Genomic DNA, 23,891 nt, shown 5'->3' with positions numbered 1-23,891 from the left:
CCACACTTAGGGTGTTTGCAACCCACGCGCAGGTCTCCACATCCACTTTTCTCCTCCTCTTCCGCTGTCTCTTCTACCTAAGAGATACCTCCCTGTACTCTTCAGGCACATTCAAACCCCCACCCATCTTGCAATTGCTAACAGAAACCCAGCTGCTTCCAAGACAACTTTCCCTATTCCTGATAACTTCAGGTGAACTTCTGCTGAATTCTGCTGTCATTCCTTCCTTCTGCTATGTGTCATTATGGAAGCTGTAGGGCATGAAGCCGGAAATCCCAGAATCTTAGGTATCTATAGTTGGGTTCTATTGTTTCTGTAAATTACTTGTGTGCCCTCATGTGTGCTATTTAACATCTCTTGTTATTGGTTTTATGCATCTATAAAAGGAGTTTTAAAACAGTATTTTCCTCAGGTAATTGTGATAATGCTAAAATGCATTAACGTTAGAAGGGGCTTAGACAAGACTCCATGTGCAGGGAGCATGCCTCCAGGTGGATGTTATCCTTGCTAGAATCATCTTAGTAGACTGTGAGAATGTTGGGAGCAGAGTCTCTGCCATTTACTTTTACATTTCCTATGGCACTGAGCACAAGTTAACTAGGTAAATAGCAGAAGTTTCCTAACAGGTAACTTTTCATTGCTAGTTCTGTGAAGTAGAAAAAGAATGCTCTATTAACCAAGAGTGACAAAGCGTCTTAATTCAGTTTCTCTCTCCTGGTGTATTATCAGTGAGATACATTATCAAGAAAAGGAAAAAAGGAAGAAAAATAATTCCAGTGGTGTGTATTTTCTAGGCCAGGCATTTCTCTGATGCACTGGTATTTGATGTTTCATTTTGTCTCAAGTTGGAATGAAGTGATAACTTTATGCTCACTCAGAATTGCTCCTGTAGGACCCTTTGGAAAAGTTATTTGCTTTTCCCCATCTGGATGCCCACAGGGGTCAGAACACTTCTCTCCTTTTAAACCTGGGGGCATAGGGGGTGGGAAGGAGACAGCAGGGGTCACTGTGGTCCTCAAAGGTGGAGACAGGTGTTGCCTGAGCAGGGAGGGACAGAAGGAAGACAGCTTTATCTCAAGGATACTTGCACGCAGGCATCCTTAAAGCACCTTAGGCTCATGGTCTGTAAGACAGAGGATCAAAATATCTTATTGCATGTTCTCATATGTGGGCACTTAAAAAATTGATCACATAGAGGTAGAGGAGCACAATGATAGATACCAGAGACTAGAAAGGGGGTGTGCTGGTGGGAGGGCTGGGGAATGAAGAGAGTTTGGTTAATGGGTAAAATGATACAGTTAGTTAGATGTGGGGGTCTGTCCTGCAGACCCTGACCCAACGACAGATGAATAAAGTACACTGACACACAGATATTCTGCTTTGCCAGTTTGGCTGAGCATCTGGGCCACGTAGACGCAGCTGCGGCCTTGATCAGTCAATGATACTTGCATTAATTCAGTAAAGATTAATTGACAAAGGTTGTGAGTAAACACCACTGGAGGATAATTGACATTGCTGGCTTCCCGAGTAGAAAGCAATTAAGCACTCACCTAAATCAAAGGTTAGTCTAAGGACCACATGGGTAAACAAGCTAGTTAGGTAAACTACCTAACTACTAAGAACCATTCGAGAGAGTGATTGAAACAGGGGATGAGAAGGCACGCACTAGTGGTGAGGGCGCTGCTGCAGGGGTCCAGGGGTGAATGGTCATGCAGGGAGTATGTTTACCATTAAAAAACCCAGACTGTTTGTTAAGGAGGGAGAAGGTGATGATTTTGGGGGATGCTAAGAAGTGGACAAGCCATCTGAATGGAGCTTTTTGGGTGACTCAGAAGTTACTATGAGCAGTTGGGGCTTGAAGTTGTAGGGCGTAATTACACTGATGGGATAGTAGGTGCCCCAGGGGCAGGCCTGATTCCAGGTTGTATTGGATGTGTAAAGGGGCTTGGAAAGTGAAGATGGTATTCGTGGTTACAGAGCTGTGTATGGGCTTTTCATTGTTCATGTAATAGGTGAAGTTGGAAATGTAAGAGCATAAAAGCTGGACTGCACATCTAGTTAGGGTATTTTTGGTCTTATCAGAGATAGGGAAGTCAGCTAGTGATTGCATATTTAGACGTTGTAAAAGGTCTTTTCCTTCATAGTTTCTTGCATTAGTTTCCTTAAGTGCCTCTTGAGTGTTTCATTTGCCTTCTCGACCTTCCCTGAGGATTGTGGCCTCCAGGAGCAGTGAAGGTGATATTGTATCCCTAGCACCTTGGAAATTCCCTGAGTTACTGTGGCTTTAAAAGTCGGACCATTGTCACTCCGTAAGCTTTGGGGAAGCCCAAATCTAGGAATTATTTCATGAATTAGGACTTTAACTACTTCCTGAGCCTTCTTTGTCTTGCAGGGGAAGGCTTCTATCCAATTTATAAAGGTATCAACACAGATCAACAAGTATTGAAATCCCCTTGAATTAGGCATATGAGTGAAGTCTAACGTCCAGTCCTCTTCGGGATAGTGACCTCTTCTTTATTCTCCCAGAAGGGCCTTATGATGGACCAAGGGATTATTCCTTTGGCACACCTCACAGGCTTTGACTACTTGTCGGATGATCTGGAGGAGATTTGGCCCTGTAAATAGGTATTCGGCCATTGGATGAGTGTTCTCAATACCCATATGAAAAGTTTGGCGGAGGGTAAGTATTTTCCACTGGCTGGCTTAGTGTATGATTACCTTTCCCTCTTCTGTCGTTAACCACCCTGAGGGGAGAAAACTATGTCCCTGTGAAAGTCCCCATTCTGTTTTGGTCGGGGAATAATGGGGCTGAATCTCTTGGAGAGGGTTGTTCCATACCAAGGGTCGTTCCATAGGTATTTTTCCATAGGTATTTCTAATGGGAGGTTCCGCCTGGCAGCAATTTTGGCCTCAGTGTCTGCCTGACAGTTTCCCTCTGCCTTCTCTCCTTCACCTTTCTGATGGCTTTGGTAGTGTAAGGTTGCCACCTCCTTGGGTTTTTGCACTGTGTGCAATAACTCCATGATTTCCCTGTGGTATTTAATGGGGGTTCCCCCAGAGGGTAGGAACTCCCTTTCTTTCCATATTGCAGCATGAGCATGTAGGATTAGATAAGCATACTTGCTATCTGTATACACATTTATTCTTTTTCCTTTTCCAGTTCTAAGACTCAGGTAAGCACCACTAGTTCTGCCAACTGGGTGCTTGTCCCTGGGGGAAGAGGCTTACTTTCAAGTACTGCTACACCACTAACTAACTATGGCATAACCTGCCCTTTGTATCCCACTCTCCACAAACGAACTTCCATTGGTTTATAGAGTAAGGTCAGGATTAGCTAAGGGGACTTCTAAGAGGTCCTCTCGGATGGCATAAGTCTGGCCTAGAATTTGTTAGCAGTCATGCTCAATTGGTTCCCCATCCTCTGGGAGAAAAGCAGCAGGGTTGAGGGCCGCACACGTGTGTATTTGAAGCACTGGTCCCTCACAGAGTAACGCCTGGTATCTAAGCAGGCAGTTGTCTGATAGATATAAACTTCCTTTGGCATCTAGTATGCCATTTACATCATGAGTAGTCCAGATGGTGAGATCCTTTCCTTGTATTATTTCAGTAGCCTCTGATACTAAGATGGACACCGCTGCAATTACCTGTAAACAGTGAGGCCAGCGTTTTGCTACTACATCAATTTCCTTACTTAGGTATGCCAGTGGTTAGAGGGTTGTCCCACAAGTCTGAGTAAGAACTCCAAGAGCTATTGCTGCTTTCTCTGTGATGTATAAATAGAAGTTTTGTCCTGTGGGAAGGCTTAAGGCTGGAGCTTGTACTAGGGCCTGCTTTAAGGTTTGAATGTTGTTTCTGCCTCTGGTTCCCATTCTACTAGATGAATATTTGTCCTCTGAATCTCCTTGATTAGAATATAGAGTGGCCTGGCCCTCTCGCTATATCTGGGGATCCATAGTCGGCAAAAGTCGGTGATCCCAAGGAACCCCCACAACTGTTTTAATCTCTTAGGGCAAGGATAAGCCAGCATAGGCTGTATTCGTTCTTTGCTGAGGAACCTGGTTCCTCTGGCTAAGATTAGGCCTAGATATTTGACTTGTTGTAGGCAGAGCTGGGCCTTCGATTTAGACACCTTGTACCCTTGATTAGCTAGAAAGTTCAAGAGATCTAGAGTAGCCTGCTGGCATGAGGCTTCTGAACTGGTAGCCAAAAGTAAATCATCCACATACTGAAGGACCAGAGTGCCCGGACTTCAGAAGTGGCCTAGATCTTGGGCCAGTGCCTGACCAAACAGATGAGGGCGATCCCTAAACCCTTGAGGCAAGACCGTCCACATAAATTGGGACATGTGGTCTGTGGGATCCTCAAAGGCAAAGAGAAACTGGGAGTCAGAGTGCAAGGGAATGCATAAGAAGGCATCCTTGAGGTCCAGAACAGTGAACCATTCTGCTTCCTCTGGTATTTGAGAGAGCAAGGTATATGTGTTGGGTACAACTGGTTATAGAGGAATTACTGCCTCATTGATGAGTCTAAAATCTTGCATGAGTCTCCACTGACCATTTGGTTTTTGTACTCCTAGAATTGGAGTATTGCAGGGACTGCTCCATTTTCTTACTAAGCCTTGAACTTTTAATGTCTAAAAATATCCTGTAATCCTTTATGAGCTTCAGGCCTTAAGGGATATTGCCTCTGATAAGGAAAAGTGGTGGGATCTTTTAGCCAGATTTGGACTGGGCGGGCATTTTTTCTCTTCCAATTTGTCCTTCCAATGCCCAGACTTCAGGGTTGATTCCCTCCTCAAGTAGGGGACAACAGATGGGTAACTTGTTCCCCAAATTTATGTGGATAATGGCTCCAGCTTTGGCTAATATATCCCTCACTAATAATGGTGTGGGACTTTCAGGCATAAGAACAAAGGCATGTGAAAAGAGCAAAGTCTCCCAATTACAACTGAGGAGGTGGGATAAATTCCTGGTTATCCCACCAGGATAAATTTCTGGTTACAGGCTGTCCCAGGATTCCTTGGATGATAACCAACCTTGAGGACAGCTGTCTGGGGCAGGAGATTAACACTGAGAAAGCCACGCCAGTGTCCAGGAGGAAGTCAATTTCCTGGCCCTCAATGGTTAAACTTACCTGGAGCTCAGTGAGGGTAATGACATGAGCTGGCACTTGCCCCCTGCACCCTCAGTCCGGTTGTTGGATCATCTGGTTGGGGGCTTCTGGCCCAGAGAATTTTTGTCCTCTGGGGCAGTGTGCCTTCTAGTGATTGTCTTGGCATGGTGGACATGGGTGAGGGGGAGGCTTGTTTCTCATTGGACAATGCTTTTTAAAGCGTCCTTGCAAACCACACTGATAACAAGCCCTACTAGGTGATTGGCTTGCTCTGTTTTCTCTCCTCTCTGAACCACCAAGGTTTGTTCGTATAAGGGCCATGACTAGGGCTGTGGCCTTTCTCTTATCTCACTTTTCCTTTTTGGCCTGTTCCTCTTGGTACCTATTATAGAACACCGAGGTTGCCAGGTTTAATACTGCCTCCGAATTTTGTTCAGGGCCCAGGGCTAGCTTTTGGAGCTTTCTCCTGTTATCTGTGGCTGATTGGGTAATAAACTTATCTTTGAGAATCAATTGACCCTCAAGAGAGCTGGGTGACAGGGAAGTATATTTTCTTAAGGCCTCCCATAGCTGCTTGAGGAAGGCAGAAGTATTTTCTCCCTTTTCCTGAGTTATGGTGGACGTCATTGAATAATTCATGGACTTTTTCCTAATTCTCCTTAGTCCTTCTAGAACACAGGTCAACAGATGTTTGCAACTCCAGTCCCCATGATCTGAGTCTAGGTCCCAGTGGGGATCCATACTGGGGATGGCTTGCTGACCGGTAGGGAATTTGTCCCTTTCTTCAGCTGTCATTCTATTATTTACTTAACTAAGATACCAGGTATCTCCAAATTCTCGGGCTGCAGCTAAAGCCGCATTCTTTTCATTAAAGACCAGGGTTTGATCTAACAATAGCATGACATCTCTCCAAGTGAGGCCGAAGGTTTGCCCTAGACCCTGTAGGACATCTGTGTACCTATCAGGATCATCTGAAAACTTCCCCAGGTCTACCTTGATCTGCTTTAAATCAGAGAGGGAGAAGGGGACATGTACTGGGATTGGGCCAAATTCCCCTCCCCCTACAGCTCAAAGGGAGCATAACTGATAACCTGGGGAGGGTTTGTGATCCCTTGGAGACTTCTTTGCTTGTTTCCTTCTGGGTGGGGGAGATTAGAGGAGGAGGAGCCTTATCATTAATAGGAAGGGGAGCTGTAGGGAGGCTAGGATATAGGGTAAACTGAGAGGTCCTTCTATGGAATGTAGATGACAAGCTTTGCATAGTTGTGGATTATCCTTCAATGAAAAGAAAGCTTGGACCTAAGGTATTTCACTCCATTTGCCTTCCCTCTTACAGAAAAGGTCAAGTTGCAGGATAGTATTGTAATTTACACTTTCCTCAGGTGGCCATTTTTCCCCATCAGAGAGAGAATATTGGGGCCAGACCATAGTGCAGAAAAAAACAAGCTGCTTCTTTTTTAGGGTTTGTGGGTCAAATTGGTCCCAGTGGCTTAGGATGCCATTTCAAGGGTGAGTTTGTTGATGCCTGAGTGTTCCTCATCTGAAAGAAAAAAACGCCCATGGTTTTGGTCTGTTTTTTTTTCTTTCTTCTCCCCTCCCCCCACCAAGAACCCACAATGGTCCCTGGCCCCTGCTGTTCACAATAGTTGCACTCACCGAAGCAGCAGCGGAAACAGTAGTTTTCCTCCTAGACCACAGAGAGGGCTGAGGAAGGTCGGACTGAGTGGCCCTTACTGATGCATTCTCAAAAACCTGCACCCTTGCCTTACTTCTTAGACCACAAGAAGACCAAGAAAGGTCGGATTTAGTGGCCCTTACTGACACATTCTCTAAAACCTGTTAGTTGGAATCCTAAGTGTTTTCTCCTGTTGGTGTTGGGGTCTTACCCTTGTCCTATAAATACGATAAGCCTCAAAATGGAGGGGAGGGCCATACCTTGAAGGAGGACGGGATCTCTAGAGTTGGAAGACTGATCCTTTTGTCCTCATTTCTCATCATATGAATAGGAAAGATATCCCCCAAATTTTGGAGTCTATAATTTCTGAGGCTCCTCATATCCTAGCTGCGGGAATAGCCTTTGTTATGCCTACTAGTCTAAGGAGGGATCCTAAAATTCCAGATAGTCCCTCCTTTATAGGCTTCGGGCAAAAATTATGTCTTTCTGATTGGTGGACCCTAGTGCCTAAAGAAGGAAACAGAGTCTCGAAACTTATATTAGAAATCATCCTTATAAGCAAAACTAGAAGAGCACCAGGAACAGGGAGTGGTTTTTAGAAGCAGGACTAGCCTCCGGGAAGAGGGACAGGAGGAAATTTGTTTGACAGGCATTAGGACCCAGGAGGCAAGGGTCAGGATAGATAGGATAGATGGATGAGTCTCACTTGGGTGACGTAACTTTTGAGCGCTCTGCTCATGGCTGCAGGGTCAACCAACTTTCTGTCGGGACCCCGGAGCTGAATGTCTTTCCTCTCTGTCAAGACTTGGCTCAACCCAGAAGTGCAGGAAAACTGAAGTTGGTTCCAGGCAAACCAACGCTTCTGACTCTGAAGAGTTGGGGGTTGTTGGAGAGCCCTCTCCCAGAAAGCCTGACACCTGAGTCTTTAGTTCAGCAGCCACGCTAGTCACTTTCAATTTGCCGTCAGGTGCCCGGTGTTTAGCCCCTGAATTCTAAGGAAAAACAGAACAGAATAGCAAGCGAAAGCGGTCTGATGGTACTCACCATGTGGCGAGATCCCAGATGAGCACCCAAGATGTGTCCAGAGATGGTTCCTGCTGGTGGGTTCGTGGTCTCGCCGACTTCAAGAATGAAACCGCAGACCTTAATGGTGAGTGTTACAGCTCTTAAAGATGGCATGGACCCAAGGAGTGAGTGGTAGCAAGGTTTATTGTGAAGAGTGAAAGGACAAAGCTTCCACAGAGTGGAAGTGGACCTGAGCGGTTTGCCACTGCTGGCTGGGGTGGCCAGCTTTTATTCCCTTATTGCCCCCTCCCATGTTCCGTTTCTGTCCTGTCAGAATGCCCTTTTTTCAATCCTCCTCGCAATTGGCTACTTTTAGAATCCTGCTGACTGATGTGTTTACAGAGCACTGATTGGTGTGTTTTACAAACCTCTTGTAAGACAGGAGAGTTCCCCAAGTCCCCACTCCACCCAGGAAGTCCAACTGGCCTCACCTCTCACTTGCAATGTCAAGATCCCTGTTTCCCTGTCTGTAAGCAAGAGCATGGCATCTCCATTCACTCATCTACTAAGCTGGCATTTGTAGATGGCCTGCTGTGCCCCAGGCTTTGTGCTGAGTATTGGGGATACGATGATAAACAAGACAGGCATGGAATCTGGCCACCAGGAGCAGAAAGTGAAAAGTGAAAAAAGTGAAAGGAGATGGTGATTACAGAGGTCTGACTCTTCACTGCCTCCCTCAGGAGTTGTTAGCAGGAATGCAGGTGGGGAATGGGGAGTGTCTCACTCACCTGGCCAACTCCAGAGTGGATGTTGCTCTTCTGTCCCCAGACTGACCCTTGTCCTCCTCCTTGTGTCTCCCTTTCCTTTACCTTGTTTCCTCTCAGTGTCCTGGTGATGGGCTGATGCTCTGGAGGAAAGAGTCTGAGAAAAGAGAGAACAGCCTACACTACTGTGAGCCAGGATGGCAGGGAGGGTGGCTGTGGGAATGAATGTAGCCATCGAGAGAGAGATGGGACAGGGAAAGAGGAGGAGAGACTTGGAGAGGAGGAAGAGGCTTGAAGAGACAGTAAGCATAGTGAGAAGGGAAGAGGGCGAGACTGCAGCCACCCATGTCAATGGGGCAGTTTGCAAAGAGAGAGAGAAGAGAGCCAGGCCCACTGGAATTAGGGGTGGAGGGGGTTCAGGGAGCTCCAGGGGTGATGGGGCTGGAGAGGTGAGGATGAGAAGAATATGCTAATGTTGAGCCATGGGCTATGACCTGAGAAGGGGAAAGCAAAAGTGTTTCACAGAGACGAACATGAGTAGCCAAGAAGAGTGCTCAACAGGGAGAATCATTAACTTTGGTGAGGACCTTAGCATCAAGTCCACCGAAGTTTTCAGCTTGTGCAGTTGTTGTTAGGTAAAGTGGATGTGCTTTGTCTCTGGATGGAATGTGAGAATGAAGTAAATAATAGGTCTAGGATGATTCCAGGTAACTGAGTCAGTATCCCTGCAGCCTGTCCACCCAACAGCTTTCTGTAGTATTAAACAGTCAGTAGAGCTTCATCAGTCACCTCAGAAGAGGGGGAAAAAAGAGTTGGGAATTATGATACCCATTTAAGAATTCTGATGTTATCTTCTAGAATTTTTATAGTTTCGGGTCTTAGATTTAAGTCCTTGATCCATCTTTAGTTAATTTTTGTGTAAGATGAGAGATAAGGATCCAGTTTCATTCTTCCACATGTGGCTAGCCAATTATCCCAGCACCCTTTGTGGAATAGGGTGTCCTTTTCCCACTTTATGTTTTCCTTTGCTTTGTTGAAGGTCAATTGGATGCAAGTATTTAGCTTTATTTATGGGTTCTCTATTCCATTCCATTAGTCTATGTGCCTACTTTTATACGAGTACCATGCTGTTTTGGTGACTATGGCCTTATAGTATAGTTCGAAGTCAGGTAATGTGATGCCTCCAGATTTGCTCTTTTTGCTTAGTCTTGATTTGGCTATTTGGGCTCTGTTTTGGTTCCATAGGAATTTTAGGATTCATTTTCTAGTTCTGTGAAGAATGATGGTGGTATTTTGATGGGATTTGCATTGAATTTGTAGATTGCTTTAGACAGTATGGTCATTTTCACAATATTGAGTCTACCCATCCATGAGCATGGGATGTGTTTCCATTTGATTGTAGTGTCTGTGACTTGTTTCAGCTGTGTTTTGTAGTTTTCCTTGTTGAGGTCTGCCACCTCCTTGGAAAAACCCTGCTAGACATTGGCTTTGGCAAAGACTTCATGACCAAGAACTGCAAAGCAAATGCAACAAAAACAATGATAAATAGGTGGGACTTAATTAAGCTAAAAAGTTTCTGCACAGCAAAAGAAACCATCAGCAGAGTAAACAGACAACCCACAGAGTAGGAGAAAATCTTCACAATCTATGCATCTCACAAAGGACTAATATCCAGAATCTACAAGGAAATCAAACAAATTATCAAGAAAAGAAAAAAATCCCATCAAAAAATGGGCTAAGGAAATGAATAGACAATTCTCAAAAGAAGATATACAAATGGCCCATGAATATATGAAAAAATGCTCAACATCACTAATGACCAGGGAAATGCAAATCAAAACCGTAATTCTATACCACTTAAAGAACTAAAAGTAGAATTACCATTTGATCTAGCAGTCCCACTACTGGGCATCTACCCACAGGGAAGGAAGTCATTATACAAAAAAGATACTTGCATATGCATGTTTATAGCAGCACAATTAGCAATTGCAAAACTATGGAACCAGCCCAAATGCCCATAAAGAAATTGTGATACATATACACCACAGAACACTATTCAGCTGTAAAAAGGAACAGAATAATGGCATTCACAGCAACCTGAATGGAATTGGAGACCATTGTTCTATGTGAAGTAACTCAGGAATGGAAAATCAAACATCGTATGTTCTTACTCATAAGTGGGAGCTAAGCTATATGGATGCAAAGGCATAAGAATGACACAATGGACTTTGGGGACTTGGGAGAAAGGGTGGGAGGGGGTGAAGGATAGAAGACTACAAATTGGGTACAGTGTATACTGCTTGGGTGATGGGTGCACCAAAATCTTACATATCACCACTAAAGAACTTACTCATGTAACCAAATACCACCCATTCCCCAAAAATCTATGGAAATAAAAAGAAAATTTTAAAAAAAGAATTCTATGTTTTTCATTCAACTAGAAGAAATTGAGGTTTCTAACACTAAATGAGAAGCTGAAAAGTTAATGTCAAATGCAGTTTACCAGACTCCCTATTTTCACAGTATTTCACAGCTAGAATATATTTGCTCTTTGAAATGTTCTCTGCTTGTTCTCAATAATAGTTTCAACTCTGAAGAACTGGGGGATTTCATCCAAAAATCTGAAAAACAGGACTTTTTAAGAAATAAAAAACATTTCAAAACTATGGCTTGCAAACCTATTTGTAATATCAGATATTATATAACAAAATTCCAACTTCTGCATGAAAATGATAGTGAACGAACACTCAGTAGTGAAGCAGAATCATATTTAGACTTATTTAATTCAATAGCATTTCAGTAAAGACTTCCTATGGGAAGAATATCTCCTCAAGTTTTACTCTATAAGTTGTCTACACTTCATTACAAACCTTAAAATCACATCATTTCTTGTACTATTAAAACAAAATATGAAAAATAAGTTATTTTATGAGCAGCATTTTAAACTAATCCATTTAAACTAAACGTGACCTGTTTGCAACTAAGGTGGCAAAATAGGATTTTACAGATTTGTCTGTGAAAGAGTGAAACAGATTTAAATGAACACAGAACTCCATAACTCTAAAAGTAACTAGAAAGTGCCAGAAACATAACGACACTGAGTAGGGGGAAGAAAAGAGCTTTGTTCAGTCTAATGACACAGTAAGCTCAAAAACAAACTATGTGGGACAGTGAAACTACTCTGTGATATACTACAGTGGTGGATGCATGTCAGTATGCATTTGTACAAACCCAGAGAACTTAAACCAAGAGTGAACTCTAACATGTACTGCAACTTTGGGTGATAATGATGTGTCAATGTGGGTTCATCCATTGTAACAAATGGACCACTCTGGTGGCTGATGTTGATATAGGGGAGGCTGATGTATGTGTCAGGGTGGAGGGTATATGGGAAATCTCGGTACCTTCCTCTCAATTTTGCAGTAAACTTAAAACTGCTCTAAACATACAATCTACTAAAAAAGAATAGCAAATGAAAGATGAAGAGAGAAGGGAAAAGAAAAGAAAAAAGAAAAGAGAAAAGAAAAGGATTAGGATTCTCTAATAAAATATTACTGTGTATTCCAGAGTCAGCTAATGGATAGTTTTCAGATTGAATTTGTTCTACAGTGGGTTTTTTCTTATGGTGCTCAGTGTTTAAATTTATATTTAATTGGTTACCCCATAGAAATTCTGTGTGGTGCTCTAATGGTGGATACATGTCGGTATATATTTGTGCAACCTCTTATGACTTCCACATGAACATCTCTATTTCAGTCCTCACCCCTGCCCCTTGGCCCATGTTCTCACAGGGCAAGATCAGTGGGAGCAGAGTCACAACCTTCCTCCCCTACAGGGGCTCCCAGTTCTCCACAGGCCTAAATAGTTTCCCTGATTCTTCACTGTATTAGTCTGTTCTCATGTTGCTAATAAAGATATGCCCCAAACTGGGTAATCATAAAGGAAAGAGGTTGAATGGACTCACACTCCCACATAGCTGGGGAGGCCTCACAGTCACGGCAGAAGATCAAGGAGGAGCAAAGTCACATCTTAAATGGTTGCAGGCAAGAAAGAGCTTGTGCAGGGGAACTCCCATTTATAAAACAATCAGATCTCATGAGACTTAGTCATTATCAGGAGAACTGCATGGGAAAACCCACCCCCATGATTCAATTAGCTCCCACTGGGTCCCTCCCATGACACGTGGGGATGATGGGAGCTACAATTTAAGACGAGATTTGGGTGGGGACACAAAGCATAACCATATCATTCACCTTGCTCACTTCATCAGGCATTGGAGTGGGCCACTCTTAAAAGGATTTTAAGTTACTTGTGCTAGTGTCGACTTTGCCCAGTTGATGCAGAATTTGCTTGCAAATAAAATGAAAGCTTGGTTGAATTTACAACAACAAAAAGATATCTACAATGTGTACTTTTAGTACCTGCTAAAATGGAGTGGAAACAGAGTCAGAGGAGAAGAATACTATCAAGTTACAAGTGGAATAAGAGCCACAGGATATTGCCCTGCAGGGAAAGCCAGTGATCCTACATCAGGATGGAGGACGGGAGCCTGGCCGCGGTGTTGGAGGGAAAGAAATTATTAAACCGTCAGGAAATATGCATTTTCTAAAAGGAGCAGGACTTTTTTTTACCACCGGGAGTCTTTTCAGAAATGGTCTCACCCCTAAGGCGACTGATATTTACACAAAGTGCTATTTTAAAGCAGTAGTATAAAATCATCAGGCTGATGGGCCAATTTATTCACCAGAGTTTATCCTATGTAGGAGATATTTGTTAGACTTTGTGGCCACACAATTTTTTTTTTTTGCATTTTTTATTGAGTGAAATTTACATAACATAAAATTAGTCATTTAAAGCATACAATTCAGTGGCATGAAGAACATTTACAGTGTTATGCAATCATCACCTCTATCTAGTTGTAGAATAGTTTTATCATCCCCAAGGGAAACCTCTTGCTCCTTTAGAATTCACTATTTCCTCTCATGTCCTGACAATCACTAATTTACTTTCGATGTATTTGCCTAATCTCAGCTTTTCCTATAAACAATATCATACAATAGATGGCCTTTTGTGATGGCTTCTTTCACTGAGCAGTGTTTTCAAGGTTCATCCCCATTGTGAAATGTAGCATGCTTCATTCCTTTTTGTGGCTAAATAATATTCCATTTTATGGATATGCCACTTTTCTATACCCATTCACCAATTGATGGATATTTGTGCTTTTTCCTTTTTTAAAAAAATTGTGAATCATGCTGCTATGCACATGCAAGTTCACTTTTTCCTGAACATCTGTTTTCATTTTTGGGGTGTATACCTAGGAGTGAAACTGATGGGTCGTATGATAATTCTATGTTTAACATCCAATATATGTTAACATAGTTGTTAAGTTTGGAAAATTTCCTGCTTCATGGACATTTTTGTTCTTCAAGGTATTGTCAGAAAAAGATTCCAGATTTTACTCTTAAGACAACCTGTGGAAGTCATTGATAGGGAAGATGGTGATATGAAGTGGGATGTTCTGATTGGAATCCATTTGGCAGGAGTGGGGGTGAGGGACCCCTGACTTTCAGGGGCTGCAGCAGCAGCAGGTGTACTTGGGTGAGTGTGCTGTGCTCTACGGTGGCAGTAGGAACCACCATACCAGTGCTAATGATGGCAATAGGAGTGTCTGCCTTGCAACAGCTTGGGTGTAATTTGGGCATTTTCCAGCTGTAGATCTCTGCCCCTGTTTCCCTAGCCTGTTGTAGAGTCTATAATGAATTCATTTTTTTAAACACATTATCATTCAGTGTCAAACACATGATGCCAGGTACTATACTAGATAAAATAGCCCACAATAGTGAATGCATAAATCAATACCTGCCACCTTGTAAGTTGCATTCTACTGTGTGTGGCAGAGGCAAACAATAAACAAAAACACAAATGAAATATCTAGTACATCATTTTTGTTCCTGAGTAGTTGCCATTGTATAAATGCATGAACTTTTTTTTTTTTTTATCATTTATCAGTTGAAGAGTATTTGGTTTGCTTCCAGTTTGGGGGGGTTATAAAGAAATATCCACACGACCATTAATGTACAGGTTTTTGTGTGAACATAAGTTTTTATTGCATTTGAATAAATACTAAAAAGTGGAATTGCTTGGTCACATGGTAAGTGCGTGTTTAACCCTGTAAGAAATTTTTGGACATTTTTCCAAAGTGGCTCTTTCAATTGCTGTTCCCACAGGCATTGTGTAAGTGTTCTAGCTGCTCTGTTTCTTCGTCCATTCTTGGTAATGCGTGTTGTTTTAATGTGCTATCTCATTGTAGTTTTAATCAGCATTTCAATAATGGCTAGTTATGCTGAACGCATTTTCTGGTGTTTACCACACATCAAAGGAATGAATGATGAATAACATATAAAAACATAGATATATCTGAAATTCATTATAATAAGTAAAAGCAGGCTCCGCACCATATGTCTTCATTTCTATGGCCTTCTGGAGGGGGCATAATTATAGGAGAGGAGATCTGACCCCTGTGTAAGACCTGGGGATCTGGAGAGTGAATGACTCCCCCAGATGCAGCAGACAAAGAAGTGTGCAGTATTTCTTTGGGTAATGAGATGATTCTGTGTTTTGACTGTAGCGGTAATTACATAACTATGTGCATCTGTCAAAACTCAGAAATGCACGCTAAAAAGATAGATTTTATTGCATATACATTATGCCTCAATAAAAAAGAATTTTTTTTTTGAGTGGCTAAGGATAGAAATAGATAAAACAGGCCGGGCGCGGTGGCTCAAGCCTGTAATCCCAGCACTTTGGGAGGCCAAGACGGGCGGATCACAAGGTCAGGAGATCGAGACCATCCTGGCTAACATGGTGAAACCCCGTCTCTACTAAAAATACAAAAAACTAGCCGGGCGAGGTGGCGGGCGCCTGTAGTCCCAGCTACTCAGGAGGCTGAGGCAGGAGAATGGCGTAAACCCGGGAGGCGGAGCTTGCAGTGAGCTGAGATCCGGCCACTGCACTCCAGCCTGGGCGATAGAGTGAGACTCCGTCTCAAAAAAAAAAAAAAAAAAAAAAAAAAGAAATAGATAAAACATCACAAGCGTAGAGACATGGTTAACATCCTTACTGACAGAGTGGCATTTGAGTCAGGGTGAGGATGTTGTCAAAGAGAAATTTAGGCATGTTGCCCCATTTAAAATAAACGTCTTATTTTTAAAAGGGCTAAAGTATATGTGCTTATCTCCCAGTCAAGAACCTTTACTACCAACAGTCTCAATGAGAAAGGAGAAGTATAGACAACTTCCTGCCTTTGAAACGTCAGGTGTAAAGGAGGAAAAAAAAAACCTGTGATGTGATAATACAAAGGAATTGATTTAATATTGAAATAGGCATATAATGGCAGACACTGATGAAATGGGCTTTTAAAAAATAATTCAACTTTTAATACATGTTATTAATGCGTTTTACAATATTTACATCTCTTCCTTATAAAAGTTAACATTTTTAATCCCAGTTTACAGAAGGAAGCTGAGGTATAGAGAGTCTGAATAAATCACCCAAGACTAAACAGCTAATGTCAGAGCTGGAATTAGAACTAAGCTAGTCTGCCTACAAAGCCCGTACTTTTAAGACCTAACTCTGTTGCCTTTACATTTTGCCTGAAATTAAATATTCAAGTAGCCATCTTGAATCGTACATTTAAATAAGATTGGCGATGTGACTAAGATCATATACCTTAGCTATGTTAATGAAGTCAGAGTTGGTTGTTGTCTTCTGCTGGAGTCCACATCATGTATGCATTTCCACACACCAAAGAAAGCCATAAGCTCTTCAGGGAGTTTGCAACCAGTTATTCCGTGATGAATTTTCTTATCAACATAAACATTTTCTCACCCGAGTAGCTGTTTATTGTGATATTTGGTGTTAAAGCGTGGACAACTTCTATAAATAAGAGTAAATTTTAAAAATAATAAAAGGTAGTTTATCTAAAATGAACCTCTATAAACCCACATTGCCGTATATTTTCATGTGCAACAATGTAATTTCACTCACCAGTTGATTGATTGTCTACAATGCTTCCCACTGTGCTGGATAAAGATGAAATAGGATCACGGGGAATGTAGGAGTTGGTTGTGCTTCCTGGATTGGTGGGTTTTTAGTTTTCATTAAGTTGGAAGAGCATTTGGCCATTATTTCTTCAAATATTTACTTTTCGTCTCTCTTCTTATACTAAGTTGCTTTAAGTTGTTCCACAGCTCACTAATGCTCTTTCCATTTTGGGCGGGTAGGGGGAGGGATTCTTTTTCTCTCAATGTTCCATTTTGGGTATTTTATATTGTTATGCATTAAAATTCAGTGATCTTTTCTTTTGCAATGTCTAATCAACATTAACCCCTTCCAGCATATGTGTGTGTGAGTGTGTGTGTATATGTGTGTGTTTGTGTATGTGTGTATATGTGTCTGCGTGTATATGTATGTGTGTGTATTTTATCTCAGTATCTCAGGCACTTGGAGTTTCCATCTTGGAAAGTCCAATTTGTCTTTTTAAACATATTTCATGTCTCTATTTAACTTTTTGGACATATAGGTTTATAATATATGTTTCAATGCTCTTCTTTGCTAATCCTAACTCTGGGTCAGTTGAAGCCTGTGTTGACTGATTATTTTCCTCATGATGAATGGTGAGTTTCTGTCTTTTTTTCATGCCTGGTAGTCTTTGTTTGAATGCCAGCTGTTAAACATTTTGCTTTGCTTGAGTGCTGTTTTTATATTCTGGCACATTTTGAATATTGTTCTGGGATTCAATTAAGTTTTTTAGAAAAAATGTGATTCCTTTGGGTCTTGCCTTTATGGTTTTTTAGGTGGGACCAAAGCAATACTCAGTGATATGGTTTGCCTGTGTTCCTGCTCAAATCTCATCTTGAATTCCCACGTGTTGTGGGAGGGACCCGGTGGGAGGCATATGAATCATGGGGGCAGGTCTTTCCCATGCTATTCTCATGATAGTGAATAAGTCTCATGAGATCTGATGGTATTATAAGGGGGAGTTTCCCTGCCCAATCTCCCTCTTTGCCTGCTGCCTTCTATGTAAGACATGACTTGTTCCTCTTTGCCTTCTGCCATGATTGTGAGGCTTCCGCAGCCACATGGAACTGTAAGTCTAGTTAAACCTCTTTCTTTTGTAAATTGCCCAGTCTCAGGTATGTCTTTATCAGCACTATGAAAATGGACTAATACAGTAAATTGGTACCAGGAGTGGGGCACTGCTGAAAAGATACCTGAAAATGTGGAAATGACTTTGGAACTGGGTAACAGGAGAGGTTGGAACAATTTGGAAGGCTCAGAAGAAGACAGAAAAATGTGGGAAAATGTGAAACTCCCTAGAGAATGGCTTTAACCTAAAGCTTGATAGTGATATGGACAATAAAGTCCAGGCTGAGGTGGTCTCAGATGAAGATGAGGAACTTGTTGGGAACTGGAGCAAAGGTGAATCTTGTTATGTTTTAGCCAAGAGACTGGTGGAATTTTGCCCTCACCCTAGAGATTTATGGAACTTTGAACTTGAGAGAGATGATTTAGGGTATCTGGCAGAAGAAATTTCTAAGCAGCAAAGCATTCAAGAGGTGACTTGGGTGCTGTTAAAGGCATTCAGTTTTATAACGGAAACAGCATAAAATTTGGAATATTTGAAGCCTGACAATGTGATAGAAAAGAAAAACTCCCCATTTTCTGAGGATAAATTCAAGTCCACTACAGAAATTTGTATAAGTAACGAGGAGCCAAATGATAATCCCCAAGACAATGGCAAAAATGTCTCCAGGGCATGTCAGAGGTCTTCACAGTAGCCCCTCCCATCACAGGCCCAGAGGCCTAGGAGAAAATGGTTTCATGGGCCCAGGTCCTCATGCTATGTACAGCATAGGGACTTGGTGTCCTGCATCCCAGCCACTCTAGCAGTGACTGGAAGGGGCCAATGTAGAACTTGAGCTGTGGCTTCAGAGGGTGTAGGCCCCAGGCCTTGGCAGCTTCTACATGGAGTTGAGCCTGCAAGTACACAGAAGTCAAGAATTGGGGTTTGGGAACCTCTGCCTAGATTTCAGAGGATGTATGGAAATGCCTGGATGTACAGAAAGAAGTTTGCTGCAGGGGTGGGGCACTCATGGAGAACCTCTGCTAGGGCAGTGCATAAGGGAAATGTGGGGTCAGAGTCCTCACACAGAGTCTCTATTGGGACATTGCCTAATGGAATTGTGAGAAGAGGGCCACCATCCTCAAGACCCCAGAATGGTAGATTCACCCACAGTTTGCACCTGCACCATTTGCCTAGAAAAGCCACAGACACTCAATGCCAGCCCATGAAAGCAGCCAGGAAGGAAGCTGCACCCTGCAAAGCCAGAGGGGCAGAGCTTCCTGACTACAGGAACCTATTTCTTGCATCAGCATGACCTGGATGTGAGATATGGAGTCAAAGGAAGTCATTTTGGAGCTTTAATATTTGACTGCCCCACTGGATTTCAGATTTGCCTGGGGCTCTAGCCCCTTTGTTTTGGCCATTTTCAATGGCTGTATTTATCCAATGTGATTGTACCCCCACTGTATCTAAGAAGTAACTAATTTGCTTGTGATTTTACAGGCTTATAGACAGAAGGGACTTACCTTATCTCAGATGAAACTTAGGGCTGTGGATTTCTGAGTTAATGCTGAAATGAGTTAAGACTTTGGAGCACTGTTGGGAAGCCATGATTGGTTTTGAAATGTGAGGATGAGATTTGGGAGGGACCAGGGGCAGAATGATACGATTTGGCTGTGTCCCCACCCAAATCTCATCTTGAATTCTCATGTGTTGTGTGAGGAACCTGATGGCAGGTAATTGAATCATGGGGGCAGGTCTTTCCCATGCTGTTCTCATGATAGCAAATAAGTCTCATGAGATCTGACAGTATTATAAGGGGGAGTTTCCATGCCCAATTTCTCTCTTTGTCTGCTGCCATCCACATAGGATGTGACTTGCTCCTCCTGCCTTCCGCCAGGATTGTGAGGCTTCCCCAGTCATGTGGAACCATAAATGCCCATTAAATCGCTCAGTTTTGGGTATATCTTTATCAGCAGCATGAAAACGGACTAATACACTCAGTCTAGAGCTAATTCTTTCCTACTATTGAAACAAGACCTTCTTTAGCACTGTACTCAATGCCCCATGGATTATCAAGTTTTCTGGTCTGAGTGTTGGGAACAGGTACTGTTTTCACCCTTGAGTGAACACCAGGCACTGCTCCCCGTCATCCTTTTGAATGGTTCTTTCTTCAGATACAGGAAGGTTCTCCACACACGTGCAGACCGGCAATCCACTCAACATTCCTGGAGGCCCTTTCCAGATCTTCAGGGTCCTCTCCTCGCTTCGTACCCTTCCCCATCAGCTCCAGATTCCTCATGCTTCCTCAGCCACCAGCTCTGTCTCTTCAGCTCAGAGACTTTTCCAGGTTCTACCTCAGTTTCCCCTCACATGCTGCAAAATGGGGACACTCTAAGGGCAGCAAGCTGGGGCAATCACAGGGTTCATATGCTTGTTTCCATATCTCTGGGATCACTGTTTATACCTGGTGCCCAGTGTCTTTCCAGCTCTTGTTTCATATTTTTTAACAGTGGATCCCTCTTTTTTTTTTTTTTTTTTTTTTTTTTTTTTTGAGACGGAGTCTCGCTCTGTCGCCCAGGCTGGAGTGCAGTGGCCGGATCTCAGCTCACTGCAAGCTCCGCCTCCCGGGTTCACGCCATTCTCCTGCCTCAGCCTCCCGAGTAGCTGGGACTACAGGCGCTGCCACCACGCCCGGCTAGTTTTTTGTATTTTTAGTAGAGACGGGGTTTCACCGTGTTAGCCAGGATGGTCTCGATCTCCTGACCTCGTGATCCGCCCACCTCGGCCTCCCAAAGTGCTGGGATTACAGGCGTGAGCCACCGCGCCCGGCCAACAGTGGATCCCTCTTAGTCCATGTTGGCCAGAAGCAGAACTTCTTCATTTATTTTTAAATGGCGCTGAAATGGCCAATGCTCACTGAGACTAGCAGTTCTTCTTATGCATCTTTTTTTCTTACCTTACTTTATTACCTTTGGGAAGCTGGCTCATATTTGCCAACATTTATTCAACCCTGTCTTCTAATTATCATATGCTGATTTTAGTGAATATATGCATTCAGTATAAACCCCATGTGTTTTTATTTTTATTTTTTCAATCAGACACTCAAACATTTATTAAATATCTGCTCCAGGACAGCCACTATGGTAATGATACATTTTTTTAGTGGATGAAAAGTTGTGTAATACAACACTCTTTCCTTCCTGGATCATGCAATGTATTTGTGAAATAAATAAGTATAAAATGACAGTAGGAAGTAGAGTAGATAAAGAGACATTTTTAAAAAACACTCTCATTTATTAAAATCAGTATTTGAGATAGTGTCTAAACTTACTTGAAATCAAATTCAGTCTGTACAAAAATTAAGAATTTTAATTCACTATCTCAAGATCCTAGAAGTATCTCTAATTTCATGATTCAAGACTTATGGAAGACAATTTGGATTGAGCACACCAGAATCATTATTCATTTTTTCTTTCCACTTTTCTTCTATTATAGAGGCTGAAAAGCCAAAACCAAAAACAGCATAAGCAACAACAAAATACTTTACAGGTTTTCTTGTAACTCTGAGTCACCATGTGATTCACCTTGAACCAATGATCCCCAGTGACAGCAAAATGGAAATACTTAGAAGAGATATCTGTCCTCTCTGTCTGCTGCAAAACAACAACAACAACAACAACAACAACAACAACAACAACAACATAACCCAAAACCCTTTTGAGTGAAGTTTTTTTTTTTTTTTTTTTTTTTTTTTTTTTTTTCATATACCACCCTTTTTCTTTCTTGGGATGTAGCTGTGATGCCTGGAGACAGAGGAGCCATTTTATGACCATGAGGACAAAACATCACATGCTGATATTGATTGAGGCTAAAGAGAGTTGAATACTGGCCTCTTGATGGCGACATTGAGCCATATCAACAACCAGAAACTGCCTCATTTGACGAGAAGACCGAACTGCTCCACATATTTATGCCACTGATATAGAGATTGATGTTATTTTCAACCAAACACAATACCTCATACTATTATGTATTCACTTACAAACTATTTTCTCTGTCTTAATTCTCAGTAAAGCAACTCTTAAAACTCATACTTTTTTTTTTCCCTACATACTTTTCACATCTTTAAGGAAAGGATTCTACTTCCTACTGGTAAAAAAAGAGGCAGTGGGGTATAATGGGAAAACAATGGTTTTTAGAATCTGATAAATGCAGGGGACTCCTGGATCAGTGACTTTTAGTTAAAGCAGAGCTTCTTCTCTGGTTTCCTTGGAGCATCTGTCAACCTCATGTGGGTTACTTCATTTCTCTTTTGATTTGTGTCTCTGAAATCACATTCATTATGGAAATCAAGAATAATTAAAAATAATTAAAAAGCCTAGCTCCCAAAACATGCAAATTTTTTGCATAGAAATCCGCATAAGAGAATCCTCAGAAATCCGCATAAGAGAATCTTCATACCATGTGATTCTCTTACATGATTCTGCTCAGGTGAGATGAGCGTAAAGGTGAAGGAAACACATTTACAGGTAGACTCTGTATCTATTGTCCATTGCTGGGACTCTTTGGTCTTGTTCTTGGAGCATTTACTGGAAATTGGAGGAAGGAGGATTCTTAGGTGGAAGCCAGTAACACTCTACAGCTGCATGTGAAACGCTGGTATGTGGATACTGGTCTCAGAGATGGTCTATGATTAAGAAGTTAAGAAAACAACCATGCAAATTGCGCTCATCTGAGCCCCAGCAAAATTATGGCTTTGCAAAATAACATTAAACTGTCATAGCCCAATCGTTGCCATGATTACGTAAAATACTTGAGTTATGTTTGTCCAAACTAGTAAGATAAACTTCTTATGCAAAAATGTATTGATTAGTGAAAGATGAGCATCTTTAATTCGGGTGTCTTTGCCCATCTACATCCCAGTAACTTTTATTTTTCTTCTTCACACAAAGCATTTTTTAAATTTTAGCTTTTCAAATGCAATTATGATTTAGTGCGGTCATAGACAGTTATTGAAGGGAGATGCTGATCATGTTTTTGTTCCAGTTATCATTTTCAAAAGACGTTTCATTAAAAATGAGTTTTGCACCAGGGTTCGTCCAGTGAATTGAATCTTTGAGAATAGAATAATGTGCCACCTGCTCATAGCATAGTTCTGTAAACTCCTTGTACATAGTATCAGTTACTGTTTCTGGAAAACATCCTTGTTTTCCCAAGAATGAGAACTGGAGGTCAAGGTGGTATAAATGCAGAAACAACTTCAGCACAGAAAGTGCACATAGTTCTTTTTAAGAGCTCTTTAAACCTTCTGATTTATATTGAGAAAAATAATGAAACCCTCGCCATCCCAGCAATAGCTTGGGTGAAAGAAAATGGCTTCTGAAGAACTATTGTGAGGTCTTTTGTTGAATCTTCAGTCATTTGGCCTCATGCAATGTACCAAAACAGCCATCTTCACCAGCTTCTCCTCGTGAACCTGGTGGGAAGAAGTACTGGGAAGCCCCTGGGTAGAGGGCACTGTGAGTTATGAAACAAACATTGTTTACAATGAATAAAAGTCCTCGTGGAGGCAGGTGGTTTATCTGTGGCATCTTACAATGTGCACCGTATACACTTAAATGGAGTGAGGGAGCCATAACATAACATTCAATTTCCCTCTGGTTAAAAAATCACTTGCAGTAAATTCTTTCTATAGACTCTCTCTGACTTTATATTCCCAGTACAACATTTTATGCAAAAAGCTCAACAAACAGGTTGCAGTCTTGCGCACTCTTTTCTGTGGTTCACATTTGAAGTTTTCTCCCAAGTATTACTGCATCCCTGCAACTAGCAGCCCGTGGTGAATGGAAAGTGACGACGGGAACTGCAAGATGCGGGATGGTATTGTCTTCTCTGTGTAAAGAGAATCATGGAGAAAACACACACTTGTATTGCTTTTTGGAAATGCGTGGGCTGGGTTTTCAAGGGACTTACCTGTGAGCTACAGGGGAAAGTCACGACAGTGAGTTGTGTGACTTCCTGCCTTGTAAGTGAAGTCAGATAACTTCTGCAATATTGGAGTTGCAGAACAAACTCGGGGAGGTCACAGGCTGCCAGTTAATGATCACAGTGTTGAAGGTTAAGCTAGTTTCTCGTGGAGCACGTGTTATTTCATAAGGGATCAGATGTATTTTTTAATAGGAGGCATCTTCACAAATACTTATGGTCT

The 23,891-nt window shown here is 42.0% G+C and overlaps 2 long non-coding RNA genes across 4 annotated transcripts in view; one reads left to right on the top strand and one right to left on the bottom strand.

Annotated features, from left to right (window-relative positions):
* Positions 1-7,502: 7,502 nt before the first annotated feature.
* LOC107126806 (uncharacterized) overlaps positions 7,503-23,891 on the top strand; it is a 203,387-nt gene continuing 186,998 nt past the window's right edge. For both annotated transcript variants that reach the window (XR_012419787.1, XR_010579650.2), the window contains exon 1: positions 7,503-7,937. This is a non-coding gene — a long non-coding RNA (uncharacterized lncRNA). The remainder of the gene's footprint in view (positions 7,938-23,891) is intronic.
* LOC102122770 (uncharacterized) overlaps positions 7,818-23,891 on the bottom strand; it is a 64,179-nt gene continuing 48,105 nt past the window's right edge. The window contains exons 4-5 of one of the 2 annotated variants that reach the window (XR_010579649.2): positions 8,581-8,713; positions 7,818-7,908 (exon numbers count right to left, since the gene is read on the bottom strand). This is a non-coding gene — a long non-coding RNA (uncharacterized lncRNA). Of the gene's footprint in view, positions 7,931-8,580; positions 8,714-23,891 lie in introns of both variants that reach the window. The other variant, XR_010579648.2, reaches the window with a different exon arrangement.

This window comes from Macaca fascicularis, chromosome 11 (assembly GCF_037993035.2).
Source record: "Macaca fascicularis isolate 582-1 chromosome 11, T2T-MFA8v1.1".
Taxonomy (NCBI): Eukaryota; Metazoa; Chordata; class Mammalia; order Primates; family Cercopithecidae; genus Macaca; species Macaca fascicularis.
The sequence above is the reverse complement of the archived record's forward strand: the minus strand, read 5'-3'. Positions and strand labels throughout refer to the sequence as shown.